Genomic DNA, 9,661 nt, shown 5'->3' with positions numbered 1-9,661 from the left:
CAACCGGTTTCTTCCCCTCGTCTCTGCCACCACCAACCTGCTGGTCACGGCTCAACACTCGTCAGAGACCCTGGCTCTTGGTTCAGCCTCTTCCTCTCCATGCCTCGTCTCCCTCTCATGCCGTGTGATTTTGGTGCCAATGTGAATTAACTACCCAGTGTCCTAACCCACCATACCTTAATATCCTCGTCTCCAGGGGCAGTCACCTCTACTCCATTAAGTTCCTCACACCCAAGGCCATGCTTTAAACGGTCTGACCACTCAGATTTACTCCAACTTGGAAAACATAAACTCGAATATCCCACTTTCTGATCATAGATTGGCTCCTTCCAACACCCTCCTTCCTCTCTTCCCTTCCCATCTGTTCCTGGCTTTCCTACAGTACCTGTGCCTTCTCTGATTTCCTCCTCATCTATCCACGAAAGCCTTGGTCCACTTCCTGTGCCACTCAGCCCAAACTCACAGCCGGTCATAGCATCCCGCCACTTGTCCTCAACCATATCCACGCTGCAGAACTACCCTCCGGATTCACTTGTCCACCTTCGCTGCTCTCAGGCCCAGGAAAGCATCACCCCATGCCACTGGAGGAAGGAAACAGGTCGCTGCCCCTGTCATTCACTCTCCACCTTCCTCTTGCTGCATCTGCAGCCAGTCTCGCCACCAGCATTATTGTAACAGACCCCATCATCATTCCAGGGGAAAAGAAAGGCAGTCAGAAAGACACAGCCTTGACTGGACCACGTTAGTTCAGTCTCCCTAGGCCCACTGGTGCGACCCCCCCCCCCGTGTTTCCGCCCATCGGGCTCTCTTTCCTCCTGTCCAAAGCTCCACCTTCCACGTATTCGCACCTTACAAGCGCCCATCCCTCACCAGCTCCTCAGCTTCCTCCCTCAATGATCTCCTCTCCCCTGTATTTTTAGTTTTCCCTCTCTTCTGGTTTTTTCCCTCAAGCATGTATACACACACACACACACACACATGCACGCACTCACGCACGCTCACATGCACATACACAAGTGCACTCAGTAAACCCCATGTCCACCCCAGCTACCATATCCCCACTCTTCTTCCTTCCACTTCTCTCAGTGCCCAATTCCGTGCCTCCCAGTTACTCGCAGTCTGGTTTCTGTCTCCACAACTCCTTGAAAATGGCTAAAACTGGGGTGCCTGGGTGGCTGAGTCATTAAGCGTCTGCCTTCGGCTCAGGTCATGATCCCAGGGTCCTGGGATCGAGCCCTACATCGGGCTCCCTGCTCCGCGGGAAGCCTGCTTCTCCCTCTCCCACTCCCCCTGCTTGTGTTCCCTCTCTCGCTGTGTCTCTCTCTGTCAAAAAATAAATAAAATCTTAAAAAAAAAAAAAATATTTGGGGCACCTGGGTGGCTCAGTCGTTGGGCGTCTGCCTTCGGCTCAGGTAATGATCCCAGGGTCCTGGGATCGAGCCCCGCATCGGGCTCCCTGCTCCACAGGAAGCCTGCTTCTCCCTCTCCCACTCCCCCTGCTTGTGTTCCCTCTCTCACTGTGTCTCTCTCTGTCAAATAAATAAAACCTTTAAAAAAAAAAGGAAAGAAAGAAAAGGGCTAAAACTAGTCTGGCAAAGATAAGCACTTACTTCCGGGCTGTGAAGCCCAACAGACACTTTGGGCTCTCATCTTGGGTAATGCATTTGGGGCTCCAGCCCTCCCTCCTCCCTGCCCTGGGCACCACCATCTGTTTCTGCACTCTCTGCCCCAGCCATCCCGAAACCCCTACTGTTGCCTGTGCCTATGTGCCTGGGGGCCTCCTCCACCTGCAGAACCCTTCTCTGTCTGCTCTTGTCTTCCACTCTCCTGCAAGGCGTAGCCCAGAGAGGAGCCCCCTGCACTTGCCCGGCGTCCTGTGCTGGTCATCCCTGTATGGCAATGGACGCTCCTGTCGCCCCACTCCTTGGGAGCGCAGACTTCCTCCCTCCCTTCTTTCCTTCCTTCCCTGTTTTTATGTTACTCACCCTGTGCTCATCAGGACAGGTGCCCTCCTTAAGCCCCATCACCTATTTTACCTACCTCCTCCCCCCTCCTTCTGGTAACCACCAGTTTGTTCTCTATAGTTAACAGTCTGTTTCTTGGTTTCTCTCTCTCTCTCTTTTTTTTCAGGAACTGTCTTTTAAATCCACTTTTTTGTCTTCATTTTACTCGGCACTGTTTGGCCACTCCCCCTTTCATGAAGCTCTTTTTTTCCTCTAGGCCTTCATGACACCACATTCTCCTGGTTTACCTCCCACTTCACTAGCTACTCCTTCCTAATCTCTTGGGTAACTGCTTCTCCTCTGCTTAACCTCAAAATGTTGGAGAATCCAAACTTCACCCTCAACCTGGTTCTGTACTCTACCTACACACTCTCCCTAGGTGATCTCCCCCATTGTGTTAAATTCCATCTACATGCTGCTGGCTCCCAGATTTCTATCTGAGTCTGACCTCTCCGTTGGGCTTCAGATACGTATATCCAGTTGTCTACTCCTCCACATGGATGTTTAATAAGTATCTCAAACTTAATGTGGTCAAAATAGAACTCTTGATTTACAGTTCCAAATCTGTTCTCCTGGAGTGTTCTTTATTTCAGTATATGGCACAATCAATAATCACCCCATTGCTTGGTCCAAAAGCCTAGGAGTAGTGTGACCACCTGTCCTGGTTTGCCTGGGACTTGTCCTTGTTTTAACCCTGAAAACCCTATTCCAGGAAACTCCTCAGTCTCAGGAAAGCCAAGACGGTTGGTCATCTCACCTAGGAGTCACCCAAGATTTCCTCCATTTCCTCACATTCTACGTCGAATCAACTGGATCTCCATCCAGATATACCCTCTTTCCTCCTCCACTGCCACCTGATCCAAGCCTCCATCATGTTCCACCTAGACCATTCAATACCCTCTTCATCTGGTCTCTCTCCTTCCTTACTTGGCCCACTCATTTTTACACACTAGCCAGAGGATCTTTACAAAGAGAAAATGTGATTATAGTACCACGCTTACCAGTTCAAACACTCCAATTACACTTGGAATAAACCCAAATTTCCTTCCTCTGTAAGCTCTACATGATCTGGCCCTTGCTTCCCATCCACTATCGTCTCCTAGTTCACTCCCCCTTCTTCCCATCCCTCCCTTCCGCCCATCACCTCATGACTCACTCCCTCCTACCATTCAGGTATGAGATCAAAGTTACCCTCATGACTATGTCCAGAGTCATTCCCCAAGTTTCTCCCTATCGGATCTTTCTCTTCCATTATCTTCAAGGCTTAAATCACCACCTGACGCTATCTTGTTCCATTTTTTTGTTTGTGTGTATCAACTCCCCCATCTAAGACGTAAGCTTGAGAGTAGAGACTTTGCCAGTCTTGTTCACATCTGTGTTCTCAGCTCTTGGCTCAGCACACAGTAAGTACTCAGTAAATCTTTGCTGAATAAAAGAATATTCAGCCATAGTACAGGGTCTCTCACTTTGCTCATAAAGGATATTGAATGGACAAATATTAATGAGAGTCAACCAAGCTCTGGCTAGGCACTGGGCCCACTTTCATAAGTAAGTTATGTTTTTTTAGGAGTTTATGGTTTACTGAGAGATACATAAATCAAGCTTTTAAACTAAGTAGTCATAACAGTTATGAGTATGCTGGGGAGTAAGAAATGTCATAACCTTTTCTTTTCCTTTTATTTTTTTTTAACTAAGTTTTATACCCACCGTGGGGCTTGAACTAATGACCCTGAGATCAAGAGTTGCATGAGATCTGAGATCAAGAATTGCATGCTCAACTGACTGAGCCAAACAGACACCCCATAATCTTTTATTTTCTTAAATAAAATGTGATTTGCTCTGGGTCTTCATCCCACTAGGGTGGCAGAAAATTTGATCTCAATCACTACTGAGGCACTCCCCCAACCTCTAGAGTCATAAGGAGCTTCCGGGAGTCCAAAAGATCTAGGAAGGACCCTTTAATCTTCTGTCCACTCTGGCCACCTCCTATAATGCTCCTGGCTCAAGCCGTCACAGTTCCTTGAAGAGTCAGCTGATTCTTGGCCAAGCTTGTACTTGGGGGAAAGTTTGGATAGGGCGGTTGAGTGGGGGTTTTGTGGGAACAAAATGCTGATCCAAGCCACTCATAAGACCTCTCGAAACCCCCATGCTATTTTCTGCTCAGGGAAATCGTTCCAAACCTGCTTTTGGTCTATGAATTCCATCTCTCTTTACCTAAGCCCTTCCTTTCTTTCCCTCCTCCACTGGAACTACCCTACAAAATCTCCCTTAGATGGCTCACCTGGCTGCTTCCTGCAGATGGAGAAGATGCTAAAAATGGTCAGTTATCCATGTAAAGCAGAGTTCTTACATCTCCCCCCCCCAACATACTCCTCTTTCAGAGTTCCCTAGCTCAATTAATAACATCACCCTCCTCTGTCACCAAAGACAGTAGAGCTGACACATCATTACTTCATACATATACTTGTACAAGAACATTCTGCTTGACCCATTCTTGTTTCTCCTCAGTTCAATCCATCCACCAAATGACCCGAGAGGTAATCCAAAATAACCAGTTTGACCATGTCACTGCTTTGCTGGCTTGTCTCATGTAGAACGAAATGGACCAAATTTTAGCATGACCTTCAAAGTACTCTATCATTTAGAGTAAAAACTTTATCCTCCACTACATTTCTCCATCCCAAACAACCCATACTCTGCTTGACTCGCCTATTAGCCATTCCCCCAACATGCATTCTGTATTCTTCCATTTTTACATTTTCTCTAAAGCTATTTTTCCTACTTGAAATGTCCTTTGCCTCCCTATCCTTTAACTGCTCCCTTTCCCCAACACTTACCCAGTTAAGAGTACTCTTTTTTCCGAACTCTAACCCTATTTCCATCTCATCTATGAAGATTTCCTAAAAGGAGTGAAACAGGGACTCTGGAGGCAGGCTGGGTGTAACTGCCCGTTCTCTGTCATTCTTCCTAGCTGTGTAATCTTGGGTAGGTTAAGATGCTTCAGGTTCTTCTTCTGTAAATTGGGAGATACATAAAATAGATCACATAATTCACGGCAGAAAGAAGGAAATGGACTACAAATCGGGAATTAGTGGACTAGAACACAAAACACAGCAAAATAATAGAGAAAAATCAATGAACCAAAAGCTGGTTCTTTGTAAAGATCAATAAAACTGATAAACCTCCAGCCAGACTGCTAGGGGGAAAAAAGAGAGAGAGAGAGAGAGAGAGAGAGAGAGAAGACATAAAATACAAACACTAGGAATGAAAAAAAAAAGGAATCACCAATCCTACTGGCAAGGCAAGGGTGTTTGCTCTCACCATTTCTATTCAACAATGTACTAAACATCCTAGCCAGTACAGTAATGCAAGAAAAAAGAAATAAAAGGATACAGATTGGAAAGAGAGGCAAACTTTTTATTTATTCTAAGATATAATTATCAATGTGTAAAATCTTAAGGTCACAGGATACAGGATCAATATACAAAAATAAATTGTATTTCCATATATTAAATGCTGCCAAGAATTGGACATTGAATTAAAAAAAAAGTACAATCTACAATAGCATCAAAAAAAGAAATATTTAGGGATAAAGGTAAAAAAATATGTACAAGATGAGTATTTTGAAAAATACACAACACTGCTGAGAAAAATTTCAAAAGTTCCAAATAAATGAAGGGATATACTATGTTTATGGATCAAATGCAAATTGCAAATTTATACCAAGTAAGATTACCACTATAAATCCACTAGAATAGCAAAACTTCTAAAGACTTAGAATATCAAGTGGTAGGAAGGATGTGGGGCCATTGCTACCAAGTGGTACAGCCACTGTGGAAAACTGGAAGTGGTTTCCTTATAAAGTTAAACATATACTTACCATATGACCCAGAAATCTCATTTAGCCAAAAAGGAATGAAAATGTGTGTCCACAGAAACACTTGTACGCAAATGTTTGTAGCAGCTTTAGTCATGGTAGCCACAAACTGTAAACAAACCAACTGTCCACCTAAGAGTGAATGAATGAATAAATTGTGGTGTAATCGTACAATGTGATACTACCCAGCAGTTTAAAGGGTGGATGACCGATATAACCAACACCAGAAATGAATTTCAAAAGTATGACACTAGATTAAACAAGCCAGACACGAAAGGGTACATAACTGTATGTAAAATGCCATTTTTATAAATCTCTAGAAAAGGTAAAATAGTGATAAAAAGCAGATCATTAGCTGCTAAAAGCTGCAGGTTGGTTGAATAGAAGAGTATGAGGGAGGGGCACCTGGCTGGCTCAGTCGGTAGAGCATGCAGCTCTTGATCTCGGTGTCTTGAGTTCAAGCCCCATGTTGCATGTAGACCTTACTTAAAAAAAAAAAGAGCAGGAGGGACCTTTTTTGGGGTAATGGAAATGCTCTATATTTACCCAATGAGGAAGTGCCTTTCATGACACTGATCAAGTTCCCATGAACCTCATGCTGCTCCTTGAAAGATTTGTAATGAAGATATGACATCAACTGATTTAAAAGCGTAGTTTTAAAGTCACCACTAGTAATATTAGCTTCTCAAAAACACCTCAAGTAGTATAAATAAGCATAACGTATACATTGAAAATAGAGCTTTCCACACATTTAATTGCTTTTTTGAAACACATGAATCAATACATTACTTAACTGTGTGTGTTGGCCAGGAGCCTATCCACTGGGAGAAGGCGGCTATGGAAATTGTCACTTGAGTTAAAGCAAAGTATATTGTGCACCTAAGACATTCTGGTTACTATGCTGAGGACCCTTCCAGCAAAGAGGTGGACAGTTTGTAGGAAGAAATGGAAGCGCAAACAGTTACAACTCAGTGTGACATGAACAGTGAGAGAAAGGGAGACAGGGGCCCGTAACACTGAAAACAACGTAATGAACTCCGTGAGGATACACAGATGAAGTCATCATCAGGGAAGCCTTTGGGGGGGAGATGAAACCTGATCAAGGAAGGTAAATATTCTCAATGGACCCTGAAGGGGTCTACGCCAAATGGGAGGCATATGAAGGGACCCCTGCTGAACATAACTTGTCATCCCCCTTGAAATGACCTGGGAAATTAACTGCAAGAACATGCACCTGCTTCAGCCCTTTGACTTCCCAGCAGGACTTCTCTTCTGTAAGTCAATCCATCTCTTAGGCAGTGCTGGGCCACACCCCCCAGGCCAGTCAAGCTGTGACTCACACAGGTTGTCTTGGGGAAGGTCATCGCTGTTCAGAGGCGGGTGTCTAAAAAAAATGGGGCAATCGGAAGTCAACAAAACAAAAAAACTCCTCTGTAAATTCCTGAAGGTACAACCCCCCCCACCGTAAAACCCCAAAACACATCTCCTCCGCTCGCTACTCAGTCAAATCCAGCAGAAACACAAGGCAGGAAGAGCACCACTGTAATACAGCTGAAAGGTGGCCCGGCCACTGCAGGCAGAGAAAACTGTATGCAAACACACACCGGCCTTCCATCTGCACACCGGAAGTGTGTGTGCTGGGGGCAGCCCCTCGGGGCCAATACCAACTTACCAAAGAACAGTCCTGGGTAGCCACCTGGTCTTGGCTGCTAGCTCTAAGAGGGAAACAGGGAACAGCATGAGACCCCGGCCCAGCAGTTCTTTAGGCTCCTTTCCTCCTTCCAAGCCCGTGCCATGTACAACTCCGTAATGAGACATGGTGACTCTCCATGCCTCGAGCAATGTGGCACCCCGTCTCTCCGCTCCGAGAATGACTGCCCTGGTTCACAGGAATGCAATAGGAAGCAGAATGCTGAGCAGATAGTTAAGGGAGATGAAGCCCTAACTGGAAAAACCCCGATCCAGAAAACCCAGCAAATAGCCTCTTAGATTTCACCCCTAATCTCCTAATTATCCTCCCTCCTTGGAGAGCAGGAACCATCAATTCACGTGTTTGTGTTCAACTACAAATCGTGGTTCTCCCTTAAGGAACAGTTACCCCAAAAAGGTGGAGTCACAATGGGCGGGCCTGGCATGCGCAGGGCAAGGCAGTTCTCCAGCTTGTTTATACACCCAGGGAACAACCTCCAAGGGAGCAACCCCCATCACATTAGTAATCACAAGGATCCGTCAGGCACTTCGAGATGGTAACGCCATCTAGTGGAATCAACAGAGCATCTCTAGCAACCCACAGCCGGTCTTTGGCCACAAATGAACCTGCTGGTGTTGTGGGAAGAATACTTTGGTATTATTAATACAGAATACTAATTCTGGAAAAGGAAGGTCTAAGCTGATTTGCTCACATATGAAATTCATGCACCTTATTAACGACACTCAAATTAACTGATGCGGTATCCCTAGCCAGGTTGAAATTTGTAATTACATTCTACAAATTTAGAGCTTACTGCAGCTTCTCTGGAAGGCCTTTTCAGTTCCGTGATTCAACATCAGCTATGATCAAGCATAATCAGACATGGCTGTGTTGATGTAATCTCAGTAAAGGCTATATGAGAGGTGACTTTAGGAAAGTGATTAACTCGGGGCACCTGGCTGGCTCAGTTGGAAGAACACACAACTCTTGATCTCGTGAGTTTGAGCCTCACGTTGGGCGTAGAGATTACAAAAATAAATAAACTTTTTAAAAAAGTGATTAACTCATTCAAATCTTTTTTGAGTATCTACAGTTCTAGGCTCTGGGCTCATAAACAAGACACACAAGATCCCTGCCCTCACAGCATTTACCGATTCGTGAGGGTGGCGGCACACAAGGAACAGATGCAGATGTTCACAAGGCAAGGTCAGAATGAATATAAATTAAAAGGGCAAAGGGAGAGGGAAAGGAAGGTCATGGTGCTTTTGAGATCCAAAGAAGAACTCATCCTCTCATGATGAAAACAATTTTTTTAAAGATTTCATTTACTTATTTGAGAGTGAGCAAGAGAGAGAGCATGGGGGGGGGGTGCAGAGGGAGAAGCAGACTCCCCCTGAGGAGGGACCCTGGGATCATGACCTGGGCCAAAGGCAGACACTTAACCAACTGAGCCACTGAAGTGCCCCCTCATAATGAAATGTTTTTAAAGACAACCATTCCTGGGGCACCTGGGTGGCTCAGTTAGTTAAGCATTCAATTCTTGAGCTCAGGGTTGTGAGTTCAAGCCCTGCACTCCACACTGGGCATGGAGCCTACTTAAAAATTAAAAATTAAAAAATAGAGGCACCTGGGTGGCTCACTTCGTTAAGCATCTGCCTTCAACTCAGGTCATGATCTCCAGGTCCTAGGATTCGGCTCCCCATCATGCTCCCTGCTCATCGGGGAGTCTGCTTCTCCCTCTCCCTCTGACCCTCCCTACCCACCCCCGTGCTCTCTCTCTCACTCTGTCTCTCTCAAATGGATAAAATTTTAAAATAAATAAATAATAAAAATAAAGACAACTGTTCCAGAATAAATATGCATATGAGTTTTCAAAGCTTTTTTGGGGACTCCTCTCTGGTTTTTGCCTGCGGAACCAATGTATGAACTCCCATCAAGAAAAGCAGCCTTGGGGGCGCCTGGCTGGCTTAGTCGGTGGAGCATGCAACTCTTCATATCGGGGTTATGAGTTTGAGCCCCATGTTGGGTGTAGAGATTACTTAAAAATAAGATCTTTAAAATAAAAAAAAACACAGAAGGAAAAGCAGGTAA

Source organism: Neomonachus schauinslandi, chromosome 6 (assembly GCF_002201575.2).
Source record: "Neomonachus schauinslandi chromosome 6, ASM220157v2, whole genome shotgun sequence".
Taxonomy (NCBI): domain Eukaryota; kingdom Metazoa; phylum Chordata; class Mammalia; order Carnivora; family Phocidae; genus Neomonachus; species Neomonachus schauinslandi.
This window is presented reverse-complemented; position numbering follows the sequence as displayed.